Genomic DNA, 19,375 nt, shown 5'->3' with positions numbered 1-19,375 from the left:
TGTAAATTAGCCATGTTCTTGAGAAGTGGGGCAGTGATTTCACGAGAATCTAATAGCATTGAAGGAGGCCTAGTTGAGGACTACCATCAATAATTTAAAATGAGGCCAATTTACAACAAGCTCACTTTTAGCTTTCCAGTGGGTGCAGGCATAAAAGCCGCAGTGAGTTATATTTAAACAGGCTTGGGATTCAGTTTTCTAGAATGAGCAATGACAGGAGAGAGGAATAAGGGAGTGGAGGATGTTTGCCAAGCAATGTTTTTAATGGCAGCCAATGAAATCCAAGACATAAGGAAGGACTAGAGGAATGGGAGAGGGCTTAAATACTGGTGTATTGTTGGAAAAAGTCAGGTTGAAGAATGATTAGCACTGGTACATACAGAAGGAAGACGCTTGAAAGAGTAGGACGGTGGTCAGAGCTTAGAATGCTGTAAGCTGGGACTTTGGCAAACGTGCAGTTATTATGAAGGCAAATGGGATGAAGAGCACAATTACTGCAAGCAAGGGATGCAAGAAACTGAAGAGGCCATGGAATTGGACCAATGTAGATTTAGATACCGGTATCAACAATAGTGGGAGAGAGAGAAATAATTAGTCTGATAAATCTTCAATATTACATAAATGGTACTTTGTCTCCTTTCTTGTTATTCAGCATTTTTATTTTGTTTGTAGCAGTTGTGTCTGATTTTAGGCATGTGACATGGGCAGATATTGAAATTTTATGGTCAATACCACATATCCAAAATGTCCTACAGCACTTTATGGTCTTTATGGTTTATGAGACGATTTCACATGCATTATCTCATTTTATTTTCATAGTTATCTAGTGAGACAATTAGAGATGGTATTGTTGTAACAGTTTTATAGATGAGGAAATTGAAGTTTGATGATATTAAATCATTTGCCAAAGTTGGTATGGCTAGGAAATGACAGACTTTCCGTGGGAATACATTCCACATTGATATGTTTTGAGAGTGTTAAAAGGGAAGAAATTTATTAAGTATCAAAACCAAATAGATTTATCTCATCCTTTGATGGTTTTATAAAAGCCTGGCCTTTGCATGAACATTTTTATGCAATGAGAATTTATGCTAAGAAAATGTATTATTTTAAATTCTAAGACACATTTTAGTTTGGTGATAAAATATACTTTGATTTTTTTTTTCTGTCCTTTCCTTAAACACTGACTTTTTTATTTTTTAAGAACTTATAGTATTCTTAAGATGCCTTGGTTATTATAAGGCAATATGTTATTAAGAATGTACATATTACTTAACAGGTGCTACACTAACCATTCTTATGAATAAAGATATAAAAGTAAGTAAAATACTGGAAGCAGCAATTCAACAGAACATTAAAACACTTACAAATGGAGACGATAATAAATATACCAGGGTATCTAGTTAACTGGTCAAATCATAAAAGCCTTAAAATCCTATCAGTGGACCATGTAAAACAAAAACAAAACAAAACAAACAAAAAGACAACCCATGAAACTTTCAATACCTGTTATTTTTTAAAAGACAAAAATATCTTTGAGAAAAATAATAATAGAGAGATGTTCCCATTTTATAATGAAGTGTATGCATCTTAAAAATTTAGCATCATTCATAATGATGAGATTCCAGAGGGATTCTTGACAAAATCAGCAACAAAAGAAGGATGTTTATTTGCATCAGTTTTATTTAGAATTTGTCCAGAAATTTAGGCTAGTGCAATTAGACATTAAACAGAATTAAGAGTCCCAGTTCTTGACAAGGAAGAGGGAAAAGTATCTTTCTTTCCACCTACCATATCCCTAGGATATCAAAAGACATCAAATAAATGCTTCTTACATTAATAAGAAATTTTAGGGCACAATACAATGACCACATACATTATAAATAGCAAACAAAAAATCAACATCTTTCTTCTATCCTACCAGTTAGAAAATGTAATGGGTAAAAAAAAATACCCCATTAATAATGGAATCATTAAATTCCAAGAATAATTCTAATAAGAAAATATAATAAAATCTAACTTCTTTTTTTTTTAATTTTTTTTAACGTTTATTTCTTTTTGAGACAGAGAGAGACAGAGCATGAACAGGGGAGGCGCAGAGAGAGAGGGAGACACAGAATCTGAAACAGGCTCCAGGATCTGAGCTGTCAGCACAGAGCCCGACGCGGGGCTCGAACTCATGGACCGTGAGATCATGACCTGAGCCGAAGTCGGATGCTTAACCAACTGAGCCACCCAGGCGCCCCAATAAAATCTAACTTCTAATAAAAATATAATATAGGATAATAATTCTAACAAGAAAATTACAGGATTCCGTTCAAAGAATGAAAACAAGATTTGAATAAAGTATGCATTCTGTAGACAGGAAGACTGAAACAATGTAAAAAGCCAATTCTTAAAGTAACCAAAATTCATTAAAATTAATATCCTATAACTTAAAAATCACTGTTATCAAATTAGGAATAGAAAAAAAAACTTTCTTAGGGACACCTGGGTGGCTTAGTCAATTAAGCGCCCAACTTTGGCTCGGATCATGATCTTATGGTTCAAGAGTTCAAGCCCCACCATCAGGCTTTGTGCTGACAGCTCAGAGCCTGGAGCCTGCTTCAGATTCTGTGTCTCCCTCTCTCTCTGCTCCTCCCCTACTCACGCTGTCTCTTTCTCTCTCAAAAATAAATAAAAATTAAAAAAAAAAGAAATAAAAGAAAAAAACTCTCTTAATTTGATAGCGAATAGTTAAATAAAATGCAGCGAAAATCCTACTTAATGGTACATTATTGAAAATTTTCTCCCTGAATTCAGGGGGAAAAACAAAGATACCCATTATCACTGTTACTCAGTGTCATGATCGTATTCTTACCCAGTGTAACATACCAAGACAGACAAATAAAAGGCATAAAGTTTAAAAAGGAAAAAACTCTCATTATTTACAAATGACATGACTTGTGAATATAGATATTCTAAAGGACCCTACGGCTAAGCTGTTAGAATTAATAAGTAAACGTAACAAGGTCACTGGATATAAGCCAATATATATAATTAATTGTATTTCTATATAGAAAATGAACACATAAAAATGAAATTTTATAAAGAATTTCTAATAACATAAATACCAAATACCTAGAAATAAATCTGACAAAATAAGCACATGATCTCTATACTGAAACTACTAAATAATATGGAAATATATTAACAAGAGGACCTAAATGAATGGAAGTATATAAAACATTCCCAGATGGGAAGACTTAATTTGCAAAGATATCAAATATGCAAATTGATCTATATACTAATGCAATCCCAATCAAAATTCTAGTAGGTGTGTGTGCATGTATGTGTGTGTGTATGAAAATTGAATTGGAATTGTAAAGGACAAAGGGTATCCAAGGAGATTTATCATCTATTAATCTGTCACCATCTATCTATCCATTTACCTGTCTATCCATCATCTATTATCTATCTATCTATCTAGTCTTAGAAGTTGGTTCTGCTTCTCTGGTTGAATCCTGACCGATATGATCTATAAATGTTTTTGTTTAAATAAATCCATTTCTAGTAGTAATTCTAAAGAAATATTATAATCAAAGTAAAAATACCTGAGCAAAAGATATCCATAAAGATGTGGTGGAAGTAGAAAATATGTAGTAAATGGGAGATAAATGAGGGACTAAAAGTTCAGGCTTTGAAATACAGATAAGGAGTGATGAGGAAAGTAATTTTAGATAATATAGCCCCAAATAGAAACAAAAATCTAAATATATAACACCAGGATATTAATTTAATTTGTTGTCAACAGGATTGAAATTATGCAGCTATTAAAATTTGATTAAGAAACATGGAAATTATCTAAGAAGTGCTTTTGAATGTTGCCAAATACTGAATATTTGCAGTATTCTAATTATGTCAAATGTATGTTCATTTAAATATAATATGAAAACATAATTTACCACATAAAATGTAACAACTGAAAGTTTTTGTTACAAATGAGTTAACTTTCTAAAAGGGAAATTAGCCTCATGCAAAGATCACAATTTCCTAAAGTAAAAAGAAAATATACGGTAACAAATTGTATGTCTTTTGACACACCAAAATTCACCAAAAACTGCATATTGTAGAACTCTGAGTTATCAATGGACTGAATGCATATAATGTATAGTTCTTTTGAAGTAAGATAAAGTTTATAAAGAATTTCTTATTGGCCTTGTGTAAATACATTGATAAATACAAACTAGTGTTCAAAAGGGTTGCAAAATCAACAGTAAATAAATAGTCTGTAAGCATATATTTGCAAAGAGCTACTCAATTATTATGTTCCTAAATAAAAAAAAAACCTGATAGCTTTAAATTTTTATTTTCTAATTCATTAAGATAATCCCTACTTCAAAGACAGGAGTAATTCTCTATGAGGGCAATTAACTTTACTCATTGTCATGTTCGAAGAGTCATGCAAACCCCACTGCAATCATATTTCTATAAATTTGTCTGGTCAACAAGGGATATGGCTTACTCGTTCACTTCATCCACTTCCTCAGTGGCAAGAGGGAGCTACTGAAAGCTGGTCTCATTTATATCCTTTCATTAGTTATTCTCTTTGTTGTTTTTAATAAAACACACACATATACATTCACGTACCTGCAAAATGAAGGGCATATCTCCTTTGTTTAGTTTCTCCTTTGTTTAGTTTGTAAAAGCAATTTATACACAGTGTAGAAAATTTTAAAAATTTAGACCAAAAAACCAGAAAGAAAGAAATACTACCCATGACTCTATTGCTCATGAACAGTGAGGGCTAATGTTTTGGTTTCTTTGTAACTTTGGTCTTAGAGGTAAATGTCTTGAGATGGTAGCATAGATTCAGATCTGTCTCGACATATGTTATTCTTTAGATTATTGTTTCCCATGGCTGTGCCATTATTTATGTATTCTATTTTTGGTCATTGGGTTATGCCACTTAAAAAAATTTTAATAATAATTACTAATTATCATCTTCGTAAATAAGTCTTTGTTCACATATATGATTTTGTTTATTTTGTTTTGTTTTTTCTTATTGATACAGTATTTATTTGTCTTCCCTCTGTCAAACCCTGAGCCAACCACGTTCCCCAGCCTGCCTGGGGAGATATAGGAAAAGGAGCAAACAGGGCAGAGGAGACACTGGAAAAAGACCTATGGGAAGTAGAGAAGCTCTGTCACATGGAGAAGAGGACGAGAAAGGCCACCACCATGCAAAAGAGTCCCATGGCCTCCGGGAGGGCAAAGCCCAGAATGGTGTAGGAGAAGAGCTGTTCAGGGAGGGGCTCCTGGCATAACCAATGATGAGGCTCCCAAACGCAGTCCCTGTCCCAGCCCTGGAGCCAGCCACCCCCACCGTGGCAGTCCCAGCCCCAGTGCACTTGGCTGCTGTTTCCTGTCCCTTGAAATGGCGCTGGTTCGGAAGCTGCGGCTGGGAATACGTGAGGTCGGGGGGTGTGGGACTGCCAAGCTGCCAGGGCTCCATCTGTCAGTATCTCCAGTGGTTTTAGCGACACTGCAGACAGTGACTGGCTCAGCAGCTGAGAGGTGCTCCTGACCAAGAAGGGGCAGACTAACTTTGCACTAAGGGACTTTGGCAGGAGAGTTGCTCCCAGTGCAGAGAAGACAGAGGGGCAGGGGGCAGGAAGAGCAAAGGTGATTTTATTTTAAGCAGAATGTATTCCTAATGAGAAATTACTGTCTTGGAAACAACAGAGAATCAAGTTAATATTTTTCATTTTTTTCCTGCTATTTTAAGTATTGATAGTAATAACTTTTCTTAGCAAGGAATGGATAGGTTTACCCTAGTTGATTATCAATTTTCTTTTATGTTTTCCCCTTGAATACAGTGGGTTTTGGTTTTGTTTTTTAGAATTTATGAAACTTTGCTCCTTTTCCTTTCTTAGAGCTATAGAATCACTGATCTGGTCAAAGGGATCCCAGCCGTGGCACTCACTAGCCCTGTGACCTTGGGCAAGTGTCCTAATACTCTGTACCTCATTTCTTCATCTGCGAAGTGTGGATAAGCATTGTACCTCCTTCAGAGAGCTGTGAGAATTCCTATAAAGTGAAAATGCATGAGAAGTGCTTATAAAGAGCCTGGCACATAATAAACACTATTGTAAATATTTATTATTATCCTAGGTTTGGGGGAGCTCTCCTCCCTACTAGTACTCTCTTTGGTTTTGTTCCAGTTAGTAAAGCTCGCTTTCTCCACCCTGACTAGGGTTTTCTGAGTTCCCCACTGAATCATGATTTCCGCAGGATGACCTGATCTTTACCTCTAATTACCTCTTTGGCTTGGTTGTATTGTTTCAGTCTTACTGCCCCTGATCAACCCTTTGTGAAAGCCAGATGTTCCTAAATTCCTTATATTTAACAGAAAAGCTGAAGGCAGGAATACTTGAGGGAATATATTGGTACTGAATAACATTAACAGCCAACCATTGTATTTGATTTCAGTACTTTCAGAATGCTTTTTTATATGGTATACATAATCAACCCTGTTAGCTTATCAGGTCAGGAATAATTTTCCCTGTTTTACATACGAAAAAAAGACTCATAGAAGTTAATTTATTGGCTCGGAGTTATCATAACCGGGGGTGGCAAAGTCACGCATTTTAACTTTGGCTTTCTGACTCTCTTCATAGGATGGCCTTTCAACTGCACCAAATTGAGTCTCCAGAATATATTAGTTAGGCTTTGCTAGTGAATGCTGCTGTAATAAACAACTCAAAAAAAAAAAAAAAAAAGCAACAGTGGTTTATTTGTCAGCTGCATTGCTTGTCAGGGATTTATAGTTGCACTGCTGAAGGACAGCCTCCATCTACAATATAGATTCTCTTGGCAGAGAGAACAGCAGGAACCAACCACTCGATGCTTAAAGCTTCCTCTGCTCAGGCATGATGTACATTGTATCTGTTCACAGCTTATTGTTGAAAACATATCACATGATGAGCCTTGATAAAGATGAGATGGAGAAAGAAATCCTTCCCTGAGGAGTGGTTCAAAAATATGACAATAAGCAAAGATGTGTAATCATTACGGGGAAGAGTGGAGTAAATAGTTAAGGGCAATAATATCTAAAAGAAAATCATGAATTAAAAAGGACACAGAGGGAAGTCTATGCAATAGAAACAAAGTATAAATGTTAAAAAAAGAAGTAAGTTATAAAACTTGGACAAAGTTTACTGTGTGAGAGATTTCTCCATAATTCTGTAGCTTTTTTTTTTTTTTAATTTTCAGAGATTGGCAATAGTTGTTTCCAGTGACAAGGAAGTTGGTTAGAGGCAGTGTCAGATGTGGACTAGCTGAGGGAAAGAGGTCAAAAGAGAGAGCTGTACATCAGGCACAGGTGCTAAGTTGCTGACTTTGGAATTTTAGACGATTAATTTGACGGTCCAACTTCCTTTTGGAAGTGCTGAGTTATATAGGTTTACTTTCCTATAAACTCCCTCAGGTACTGAAACCTATATAAAGTGCCTGAAATGATTCTTCCTTGAAAATTTAATAGAAAACCTAGCTTGGTTCATTCTTTCCCTAACCAAAGAGCAAGGTCACTGAACCTAGGAATGAATTTCATGGCTTGGGATTATATTGATAGACTAGACACTTTGTTAGAACATGGTAATGATGTTCTCAAGGTCGATCATTACAATCCATCTGAGGATATTGTTAATTCATTTTTCTGACACAGCCATAGACAGTATCCTTCACTCAGCTCAGCCATCACACATTAGCCAGAGGGGCTGACTGACCAATTGGTCAGTACAAATCCACCACCTGCAGAGAAATAACGCAGAGTGATGCTCTGAGTACCCACTGTATTTCCCACTCACATAACAACATGAAGCTGTTTCTGGCTTTCTGGCTGCTCTCCTCCATGTGGTCATTCAGGAATCCCTATTTGTTCAGTTTTACAGTCTTACCGTCCTCCAGTACCTCCTTAGCATACACAGCGAAAAGGCGAAAGGGGAAAGGGCTGCGGAGAAAGTACCCATACCTCTTGGTTTCTCATAGTACATTCTATAAAAACACTTTTATGACATTTGTCCTTTATTTTCACATGATATTGGTTGAAAACTAGTTAAAAGGTCACACTGTTTCTAGCCAGAGTTGCCCCTGCCTGATCAGGAACTTCCCAGAAACAATTCCATAAACTAGAAGGAGGAGCACACATTTTGATACCTATGTTACCCCCATTATCCCAATTTAAACTGTGTTTTTTCCCTCAAAATGTTTTCCTTGTTAAGCTACCATATTTATAACTTTGCACTTAAAGCTTCTTGGTAAGAGTAATAAAAGAAAAAAAAAGGTACAGGACTGTTTTTTCCATAACATTAAAAGAGAGAGTACTGAGAGCCGTTTCCTCCATGGCAATTAAAGGTTTCACTCGGGTGTAGTTATTCCGAAGTCTGAAGCATCAATAGTTTGAACATATTTGGAAATCAGTCTATCAGATTTACCAATGAGATAATTTGTCCACATAATTCTCCATGCCTGCTCTTAGGAACACAGTTTTAATAATAGCTTCCAGATGGTCCTCCAACTTAAAAATAGTTTGTTTCAAAATTCTGTTTATAGTTGACTTGTGGTCTTTGAGATATTATTTTATACACACAATGGTACATATGACAGTTGTCTTTATGCCATCCATAAAAGTTTATTTAATCTATCATCTAATAGGACCTTGGCAATGAAAACTATAGCAAATATTGTTGTTGGTAATTAACATAAAAACCTACACATGTAAAGTCATTTTCTGAATATAAAATATTTAATTAAAAATGTTGACACTATAATGTAGAAAACAGCTATTATAACTATGCATAGTTTATTTGATATTAGCTTGGTTTACTATTTTTATTATTTAGAAAAATACAAGTTGCAGTACTTTATTATTTAGGATAATCCAGGTATTTTCACACTTGGAAAAGTCCACATTCTATCATGGTGACGTATGATCAAAGTTAACAGCCTTGATTTTAAAACACTTGGAGCCAGTCATAATCAGTTTTATCGCAAAAGATCCCTGAACACATTTACATTAATCCTGGTACCTTAACAGGCTGTCTGGCAAGCCATTTCCTTACAGAAACATGCATTATGAGAAATGAGAAATACTCATCCCTTCTGGATATTAGATACTTGTCATACCTGGGCAACAGTGCTCACATCACTGAAGCCTGTGAACACAACTCTATATTTATTCTAAGTGAAAAATAGAGTGACTTAAAGAAAAATACAGGCTAATGTAAATAATCTCTCACCCAAAACCAATATATTAAGCCACAAGTGTTTTTTAAACTTTTATTCCAAGAAACTAAAAAGACTATTTAAGATTCTGGCTGTGATCATGAGTATGAGTGGCTAAGATGGATGGAGTAAAGGACAACATCATTGCAAAGGAGGAGGATGAGGAAAATAATCTAAGTAATATATCGGGGGATGGAACAGACATGTACATGGATGTGGAATTTATCCAAAATAACCGCATTGCTTGTAAGAGTAAGAGGATGAATGAATCAATGAAAGAGGGCAAATGATGGCAAGTATAGAAACAAGAAGAGAGAGGGTATACGGTTGAATGTTATGACAGTTAATAAGGCAAGATATTTGAGGGAAAGGATGAGTCTGTAATGATCCAGAAACAGCAAAGGGGAGTATGGAATGCCCTAACCTATTGTCTTCCCTGAGGGATATGGATCAAGGGAATAAAAACCACCATCACTTGAGAGACTGGAAGAGAAACAATATTTTTAGGAGGAGAGAAGTTTCAGTGAAGGCTGCAGGGTAGAGGCAGGGAGAAGAGACTGGGGCTATAGAGGAGTTTGTTGGAGAATGCCATTACAGAGCACTGTAAAGTTGGTTACAGGTGAGGGTAGGGTAAAGAGCTGAGTGAGTTTCAAGAAAGTTCCAGTATTCTGCTCGATGGTTCAGCAGAATATTTAATGTCAGAGCTCATCCTTTTGGATGCTGCCTGACAACTAGAAGAGTAATTTGGTGATCTTACTCTCAACAAAGCAACATAGGCCCCCAGGAGAAGACTCAGTTAGATGCCAGTGAGTCAGGGCATTCAGGACCTAAGCAGTGGTTCAGTTGATCCGTGTGGAGTCAAAATGAATCATCTGCATGCAGCGTATCAATGAGGCCAATTCTGGAACCATGCTTTCTGGAAGGGGAGAAATCTGAGATAAATTCTGGGTTCAGTATCCCAGGAGAGTTACATGCTTGAGATTTCTGATGGATTGATGGCTCTAGAATATGCTCTACAAATTTCATGGTTCTAGCTTGTACTTCACAATCTCTTCTTCTAACTTACCTCATTTGCAGGACTATGCATAGGATAATATGAATGTCAAGAAATAGTCCTGGTGGTTGGTTGAAACTACTGTGGAAGGGACCTTGCGTTAGTTTCTAGAAACTTCATTCTAAGTATATGCCTCTGCTAAAGCTGGACAAGGTTTTTCAGCTTTAATGGGATTGTGGAACAACCAAGCTCTCTTTCACACCGTAGAGTTTATGGAATAATCTGTAGGAAGAGGAACTTTTAACTGTGATAGAAAAGTGTAAGCCTTCTGAAAACATTCTCCACCTTTCACTGGTGGTTATTTGATAGCCACAACTTCTTTAGGCTGTGATTGCTGGGTGGGTCGATGTCTGAGACCCATTTGAAATAATTCTCTTTTCCTGAAAGCTGTCATTACTACAAATAACTGAGCTTCCAACATGAGGTACTTAGTGCCAATTTGTGTGCTCAGTACACAGTGAAGCAGATCACTGGTCTGATATTAGTAGCATGACTTCACCATGGCTAGGCATGAAGACTTGGGGAGGTCACCATATGTATTGGTAAAGTTCTGGTTTTCCTGAATGCTTCTGCCATTGCTGGCATTCAGGCAGATCCACGTGTCTGTGTCAGGCATGATAGGCAGTAATACAAAGTATAAAATAATATTAGATCTGAAGTATTTCCTCCATAGAAATCTGTCTAGGACACCTGGGTGGCTCCTTGTTAAGCATCTGACTTCTGCTCAGGTCATGATCTCATAGTTGGTGAGTTCAAGTCCTGCTTTGGGTAAGCTTGAGCCCTGCTTCCGGTGAGCTCATGCCCCACTCCGGATGAGTACAAGCCTTGCATCAGGTGAGCATGAGCCCTGGGTGAGCCCCACTCGTCTCTCTCTCTCTCTCTCTGCCATTCGTTCACTTGTGCCCTCTCTCTCACACTCCAAAAAGAAAAGAAAAGAAAAGAAAAGAAAAGAAAAGAAAGGAAAGGAAAGGAAAGGAAAGGAAAGGAAAGGAAAGGAAAGAAAAGAAAAGAAAAGGAAATCTGGCTACTTTGACATTCATCTGTATCTTCTGGAGGCGTCAGTTCTAGGAACAAGATTTCCTTACACTGAAAGACACTCCTTTCTGGATCGTCCCAGAAATGGTGATATGATGAGGTCAGAACAAACAGAACATAGGCATTGGGCATGTACATGACAAAAGTAGGCAAAAATATTGCTGGAGCAGAGAAGCCATCATCCCAGAGTTATGGAAGATGCCATTCATCAGAGCTTGGGACACAGGGAAGGTTTTGAGTCTTTGAGGCTAAGTCCCATATGGAGTCATAACCCTTTCAGAGAGGGCTATATTTATCCTTTCCCCAACTCACCTGTCTTAAGACTCATCTTAGTAAAGCAGCCAATCTTAATATTCAGGCTCTTCATGGGGCGCCTGGGTGGCTCAGTCGGTTAAGCGTCCGACTTCAGCTCAGGTCAAGATCTCGCGGTCTGTGAGTTCGAGCCCCGCGTCGGGCTCTGGGCTGATGGCTCAGAGCCTGGAGCCTGCTTCCGATTGTGTCTCCCTCTCTCTCTGCCCCTCCCCCGTTCGTGCTCTGTCTCTCTCTGTCTCAAAAATAAATAAACGTTAAAAAAAATTAAAAAAAATATTCAGGCTCTTCAGAGACAGTCCATGGATAAGGGGTGAGTGAAGACCCTGCTCTGCAATTGTAATTAGTCTCTTCAGCTCTCTGGAGAAGGGTGCTCATCACCATTGTCCTCCTTTCCAAACAGCAGGGAGACACGATAGATTAGAAGAGGATATGGGATATCAGGAAAACTGTTTCTGCCACTACTTTCCTGAGAACTTGGATCTCTAATCTGAAAGGAACTGCACTTCCTAAATTTTTAGGCACTACCTATCACAAGATATGATTTGCCTCTCTCTCTGTTTTTATCCTATTTTTTCTTCCTTCCCCTATGTTCATCTGTTGTGGTTCTTAAATTCCACATATGAATGAATATGATATTTACCTTTCTCTGACTGACTTATTTCACTTAGCATGATACACTCTGGTTCTATCCATGCCATTGCAAATGGCAAGATTCATTCTTTTTGATTGCCGAGTGGTATTCCACTTGGGGTGTGTGTGTGTGTGTCTGTGTGTGTGTGTGTGTGTGTGTGTGTGTATCACATCTTCTTTATCCATTCATCAGTTGATGGACATTTGGGCTCTTTCCATAATTTGGCTCTTGTCAATAGTACTGCTATAAATATTAGGATGCATGTGCCCCTTCAAATCAGCACTCCTCTATCCAGATACCTAGTAGTGCAATGGCTGGGTTGGAGGGTAGTCTTATTTTTAATCTTTTGACGAACCTCCATACTGTTTTCCAGAGTGGCTGCACCAGTTTGCATTCCCACCAATAGTGCTGAAGTGTTCCTCTTTCCCTGTATCCTCACCAACATCTGTTGTTGCCTGAGTTGTTAATTTTAGCCATTCTGACAGGTATGAGGTGGTGTCTCACTGTAGTTTTGATTTGTATTTCTCTGATGAGTGATGTTGAACATCTTTTCATGTGCCTGTTAGCCATCTAGATGCCTCCTTTGGGAAAGTGTCTATTCATGTCTGTTTCTAATATATATTAAGTCTGCTTTAGCTGTATCTCACAACTTTTGATATGTTGCATCGTCATTATTATTCAGTGCAAAATATTTTCTAATTTTCAGCGTATGTTCTTCTTTGACCTACAAGTGATTTTGAAATGTGTTGTTTAATTTGCAATCATCCGGTGCTTTTCTTGTACCGTTGTTATTTATCTCTACCCTAATTCTTCTTTTACCCTAATTCCATGTTAGCCAGATTAACATACTCTGTATCAAAACTTTGAAATTTGTTAAAAGACTACCCAGAATATGGTCCTGTGGTAAATTTCCTCTGTGCAATTTAATTTTTTTTTTAACGTTTATTTATCTTTGAGACAGAGAGAGACAGAGCATGAACAGGGGAGGGGCAGAGAGAGAGGGAAACACAGAATCTGAAACAGGCTCCAGGCTCTGAGCTGTCAGCACAGAGCCCGACGCGGGGCTCGAACTCACGAACCGTGAGATCATGACCTGAGCCGAAGTCGGACGCTTAACCGACCAAGCCACCCAGGCGCCCCTCCTCTGTGCAATTTAATAGACTATCTTTTGTTAGTCTTTGAAAAATTCTTGACCATTATCTCTTTAAGTTTTTTTCTTTTTACCTACTATATCTCTCTTTTCTGGGACCCCAAATTCATCTACATTCAAATTTTGTATCTTCTTTTATATATCTCTAATAATGTTTTCTGTATTTTAAAATTTTAATTATAATCTCTTTGCTTCAATATGGACATTTTCTACTGAGCTATCTTTCAGTTCACTAGTCATGTTCTCTACTGTATGTGACCCGTTGTTAAACTCATCTATAAAATTCAATTATTACATTTTAAAGTCCCATCATTCTTTGACTCTTAAAATACATATGTATATATTTCAGTTTTTAAATATACATATTCCAGTTATGTGTTGTTTTCAATATATTTATGTTCAAGTTTTTGTAAACTTTTGTCTGAGAAGTTTAGTATCTAGATCACCTGTGGCATCATTACTACCTTCTGAGATTTTTTTCCCCTTTGGTTTTGGTCATTTCTTCCTGTATCCTGGCATGCCTGGTTGGTAATCTTTAAATGAATACCTGACTCTCTGCATTAAAAACAATGTAGATGTTACAGATTTCTTTTTCTTCCAGAGAAGCTTCAACTCTTTATTAGTCAGCAATTAAAATAGAGGCATTTCACCTTGTTATAATCTGGGACCAGGCTAATTTGAGGCTACGTTTTGGTCTTTCTACGGGTTTGTCTATTTTTTATTTTTCTTTTATCCTGGAAGATATATCCTCAGATATATTAGCTAAAAGTCCAGGATGCTCATGATTACCCATCCTAATTAATGGACTTGAATTCCAACTTTTATTTCCCTTGCACCATGATAAGGTTGCATAGTCTGTATAGCTTTTTAGCCTCTGAATCTGAATTATGTTTGATTTTTTTAGCCTGTTGGGGTTCAGCAAAGTCTCAAGAAAAAAAATCGGTGTAAAATATCAGGTTCATCTCTCTGTAGTACCCTGGAGTCTTGGGTGCTCAAGTCTGGCTGCATTGGTAACCCTGAATTCCAGTTTTTGTCTCCCCAGCCCCATGAGACTGCTGAAAGGTCTTTCTAAAGATTTCTGCCCTTGAACACTCATACATTGAATCAGCACATTTCTTATGGATAAAAGCAGTGGAGAATTCCTGGCTCACATCAAGGTTTGTGGTGTTTTGTTTTTTTTTTTACTTCCTAGGATCTTGGCCCCTTGAGTCCTGGCTGCCTTGGTTCTTCTCTGATGCCTCCAAACATATTCTTTCTTATTTTTTTTAACTTTATGATTCTTTTATAGTTATTCTTAGTGAGTGGCTTGGTTTGATTATAGCTGCTCCTTCATAATCAGAATCAGAAGTCCTTCACCTATAGAAATTTTAATTTTAATGATAAAAATGTTAGCTTTTATGATACTGATTTGATACTTTTTCTGGATACATTATTCTTTCAAAACTTTTCAAGGATAATTATTTTTACTTCTAAACTGTTCTTGTATTAACTCTATCGAGTCTATTTCCTTGGGTGTTTATTATTCTGTTTGTGGAGCTTGATGCTTCTTTTCCATAGTGTTGGTTCTCCGTAAATATTTGCTAATTCTTGGCTGTCTGTTCTTCCGTACAACTGATTCCCAGTTGTCTGCCTACTGTGTTGTCCGTAGCCCGTGTCTGGTGGCTGTGAGATGGAGTGGTGTCTGTGCCGGAACAGTGGGTTGCAATTTGTCTCCTGAAGGAAGGGAATCCTTGTCCCTTTTGGTAGTCGTGGTTCCAACAGCTACTTCTCTGCTCTGCCCACTGCAAACTCTTTAAAAAGATTCATTAATCCAGCTCTTTTGGTTCATATTTCCAGCTTGATGGTTCTGTTAAGTTCAACAAGATCATTATAATCCTAGGAAAGAGCTCTTCTAGGATCAGCAGTGAAGTTTCTAATGAGGAAAGTAGCTGGCTGATAATAGCAGTCTTAAAAAAAAAACACCACGCCTCTAAATGTTCAGTTCGGTATTAAGTGCCTTCATGGAGTTTCTTAATTTTTAAGAAATTTGGCCCAACTCTATTAGAAAAAGGATGATTTTCTGATTTGATGTGGTGAAGATTCAAACCATATTATTCCTGCTCTTTCACATCTCTGTGTATTGATCGGAGCCATTGTGTGTGGTGAGGATATGGGCTTTCAAGTGAGACAAACCTCAGTTTAAGCCTCAGCTTTATCTTCATGAGTTGTGTGACTTTGATAATACTATTTAAGTTCTCCAAAATAGACCCACTCTTGAATTAATAAAATTATTGTGAGGGAGTAATAGGCATAAAATATTTGGCATAATGCTGATATCTTATCCTCAACAACTAATAGCTATTGTGGTTGTAACTGTTGTGTAGTTCCTAAATTAACCTGTTTAATCACCAGAAATCTTTGAGATGTTATTAGTATGGTTAAGCACAAACTAATTATAATGACAGAACTTTTAGAACTCTTTGAGTGATATTAATTCTCCACTTGTGTTAACATGCTAGGGCTGCCATAACAAAGTACCGTAGACTGGGGGGCTTAATATAAATTTATTTTCTCATAGATCTGGAGACTAGAAGTCACAGATCAAAGTGTCAACAGTCCTGGTTTCTTCTGAGGCCTGTCAGGGGCTTTCAGATGGCCACCTTCTTTCCGTGTCCTCAGTTGCTCTTTTCCTCTGTGCACACACATCCCTGGTGTGATTTGTGTGTCCTTATCTCCTCTTCTTATAAGGACACCAGTCAGATTGAATTAGGGACCACCCTGAAGACCTCATTTTAACTTAATTACCTCTTTAAAGATTCTATCTCCAAATACAATCACTTAAGGTTAGGAATTTGACAAATGAATTTTGGGGAGGACACAATTCAGCCATAACATCATTCCTCTTGGTTCTTAGTTACTATATTAATATCACTAGGAAAAAACAATAGTATTTCTATATTATCTTATGTCTTCACGAAAGTTCCTGCACTGAGGTCTGATTTAATTCTTTTGGCTTTATAAAAGGTTATATGGGAAGTATCTAGTTGAACCAAGATTTAGCACCTTTTACAAAATTATAGTTGAACCATTTCCATACTGTTACCAAATTTCCTTCAGTAATGCAACCTAAATAATAAATTTCTCCTATAATTTAAATTCCAGCAAAGGATTAACATATGTGTGTGTGTGTGTGTGTGTGTGTGTGTGTGAGATTATATAGTTCATAGATAAAGTTTGTTCTTGCAGTAATTGTTTCCTGTCCCTTCTTTCTAAAGAGTTTTAAACTGTTGTTTATTTGTTAATATTATATTTATTATATTTGTATTTGTTCAAATAGATACTGTTCAAATCATTATAATTAAAGGTATCTCCCTTACTGTTATTCTCAGTTCTGATCATGCTGTTGCAAAATGATAAAAGGCTAAACGATAAAAGGCAGCATGAAAACAGGAGTCCATGGAAGGAAATAAAGAGAAAAATCCCTGTAAAAGAGAAGCCAATAAACACACAACAAGTAGATGCCTCATATTCATTTGCATATATCACAGTAGAAAATGCAACATCATTGTTTGAGAAATTATTTTTATTATGTTTCTATGAATAATACTATGTAGAATAATTGAAAATTAAAGACTACATTTTATTTAATAACACTCTACTTGAAAACATCTACGTTATAACATGTCTATCAGACTTTAATAAAGAATAAATTACTGTATTTACTAACCCAATATTAAATATCATGTATATTTAATTATAAACACTCATTATAAATCCAATATCTGTTCTTCCTCTTTAGAGGATCATGAGTTTCCTTCCACTTGTCCTTTTCTACCCTTGGCAGAGCTAATCTCTTACTTATTGGTTGACACTTTATTATTCTGTGCATCTCGTTCCCACCATTCCCAATAAGTCCAAGGTTAAGGATTCAGACCTCACGTGTGAACCAACTCAGTTCTGCATCCATAGGCTTTGCCCTTTGATTTGACTCATCATTTTAACATGTGTCAGGACCAAAAGGGGATGTGATGAGAGACTACAAATGGGTCAGGGCAAACCCATGTTCCTTTCCTCTAATGAAAACACAGGGTAATGTCTCTGACTTGTGGGTGGGTCAGCAACACTGATTTCTACCTGACAGGAGAAGCACAACAACTCAGGATGGTGCTTTTTCTCAGAATGAAACTAGACTATGAGTCTTTGAATGTGCTGACCCTAGAGTTTCTCACAAGCATAGGCATATTTCCATATGAATAGGTATTTTATGCCTGTATCTTGTGTGTGTACGTGTGTGTGTTCTTTATTTAAAAGGTTAAAAATTGTGAGGCTAATTTTGAGAGAGCAGTACTGTTAAATCTTACTGTGTGAGGAATGGAGGAGGATGAATGGAGGACAGGGTCAACGTTAAGTTATGACAATAATAGGTATAGCTTATTGATACTATATGCTGGGTGTTGTGCCAATATTTTACATCCATTGTCTCCTATAAGTTAGGTCTATGGAAGCTTATAAATCCTGGGAGTGAATTACCCTCAGTTATAATGTTTTACATGGGAGAGGGATCCAGAGCTGAATCCAGAGTTCTCATATTCCCAGATGTAGACCACTGACTTTTAATTTATATTGTCTGTTGTTGAGAACAATATTGTCATACTTACAGTTTAAAAGAACCATCCAAGAGTTGCCGTCCCAGCCTAGATGTTGATTTGAGAGGGGATGGAACCCTCAAATTTTCCATTTTCCAGATTTCAAATCTGATTTACTGATCCCTTCTTGAAACTACATTAGTTGTTTCCTTTAACTGCCAAAATCAAGAGTAAGAATATGCAAATGTATGCCAACCAAGTGTTCTTGGTATTGAGTTTATACAGTGAACAAAATGGGTAAAAATCCTTGCACTCATGTAATTTTTGTTCTAATTAAGGGAAACAGACAATACATAAATTAAATTAGTAAAATATAGAGACTTTTGTGCTAGAAAATGTTAGATTCTGAGAAGTAAAATAAAGCTGGGGATTTCTGGTGGAGGGTGGGAGTTATAGTATTTACCAGTGTTTAGGAAACTTGTCACTGGAAAGAACAGTTCAGGAAAGACCTAAAGTAAATGAAAGAGCAAGTCTTCAAATGTAAAAACCCCAAAGCAGAAGCATGGTTGGTATGTTCCAGGATCAGCCAGGAGGCCAGAATGGTGGGAAGAGAATGCACGAGAGAAAAAGTAAAGCCAGGTCTGTTCAGAGGAACTTGTAGGCCATTGTAGGCACACCATCAATGGGAAGTCATCATGAAGTTTTGAGAGTAGGGTGACTTAACCTGACTTGTGAATAATGGGATTATTCTGTCTGCTGTGTTAAGATCAATCCAATGATCAGATGGAAGAGAGCAAGAGAATAAGAGAAGTCAATAGGACAGCTCTAGAGATAATCCAAATAAGACATGGGGTTGGCTAGGACCAATGGAGTTGCAGTGGGAGTAACAGAAAATGACCTTTCTGAACAAATTTTGAAAATGGAATCAACAGAATTCTTCATAGGTAGAATAAGAGTGTATGAGAGGAGTCAGGAACAATTTCAAGGGCTTTGTCCCTTGGAAAATTCATGATGGAATCCCCTGGATTAGTTCATGACCCAAAAAGCAGGTTTAGGATGGGTTCAGATGCTTGTTAGTTTTATGTATACATCAGATATCCAAGGGGAGGACCCAGAAGGCAATTAGATTTCCTGAGAGAATCCTGGAATTCATCAGTACGTAAGTGGTTTGTTAAGGCAGAGCTACCTATGTTACTTGTAGGACCTGGTGAAATTTGAAAATGCAGGTCTACTTGCTCAAAGATTATTAAGAATTTCAAAACAGTGACAGCAGAGCAAGAAATCAAGTATGAAGGGACTTCTGAGTGAAGGGGCTTGCATGCAGGTGGTACAGTCAGGAAGCCAGTCCTGGTTTAAGGCCATAA

The 19,375-nt window shown here is 37.0% G+C and overlaps 1 protein-coding gene and 1 pseudogene across 1 annotated transcript in view; one reads left to right on the top strand and one right to left on the bottom strand.

Moving 5' to 3' along the window:
• Positions 1-19,375, top strand: part of GRM8 (glutamate metabotropic receptor 8) — a 755,014-nt gene that overhangs the window by 722,083 nt on the left and 13,556 nt on the right. The gene's annotated exons all lie outside the window — the stretch shown is intronic.
• On the bottom strand, positions 5,187-8,506 carry LOC125931045 (ATP synthase F(0) complex subunit C2, mitochondrial-like; annotated as a pseudogene).

This window comes from Panthera uncia, chromosome A2, assembly GCF_023721935.1.
Source record: "Panthera uncia isolate 11264 chromosome A2, Puncia_PCG_1.0, whole genome shotgun sequence".
Lineage (NCBI taxonomy): Eukaryota > Metazoa > Chordata > Mammalia > Carnivora > Felidae > Panthera > Panthera uncia.
The sequence above is the reverse complement of the archived record's forward strand: the minus strand, read 5'-3'. Positions and strand labels throughout refer to the sequence as shown.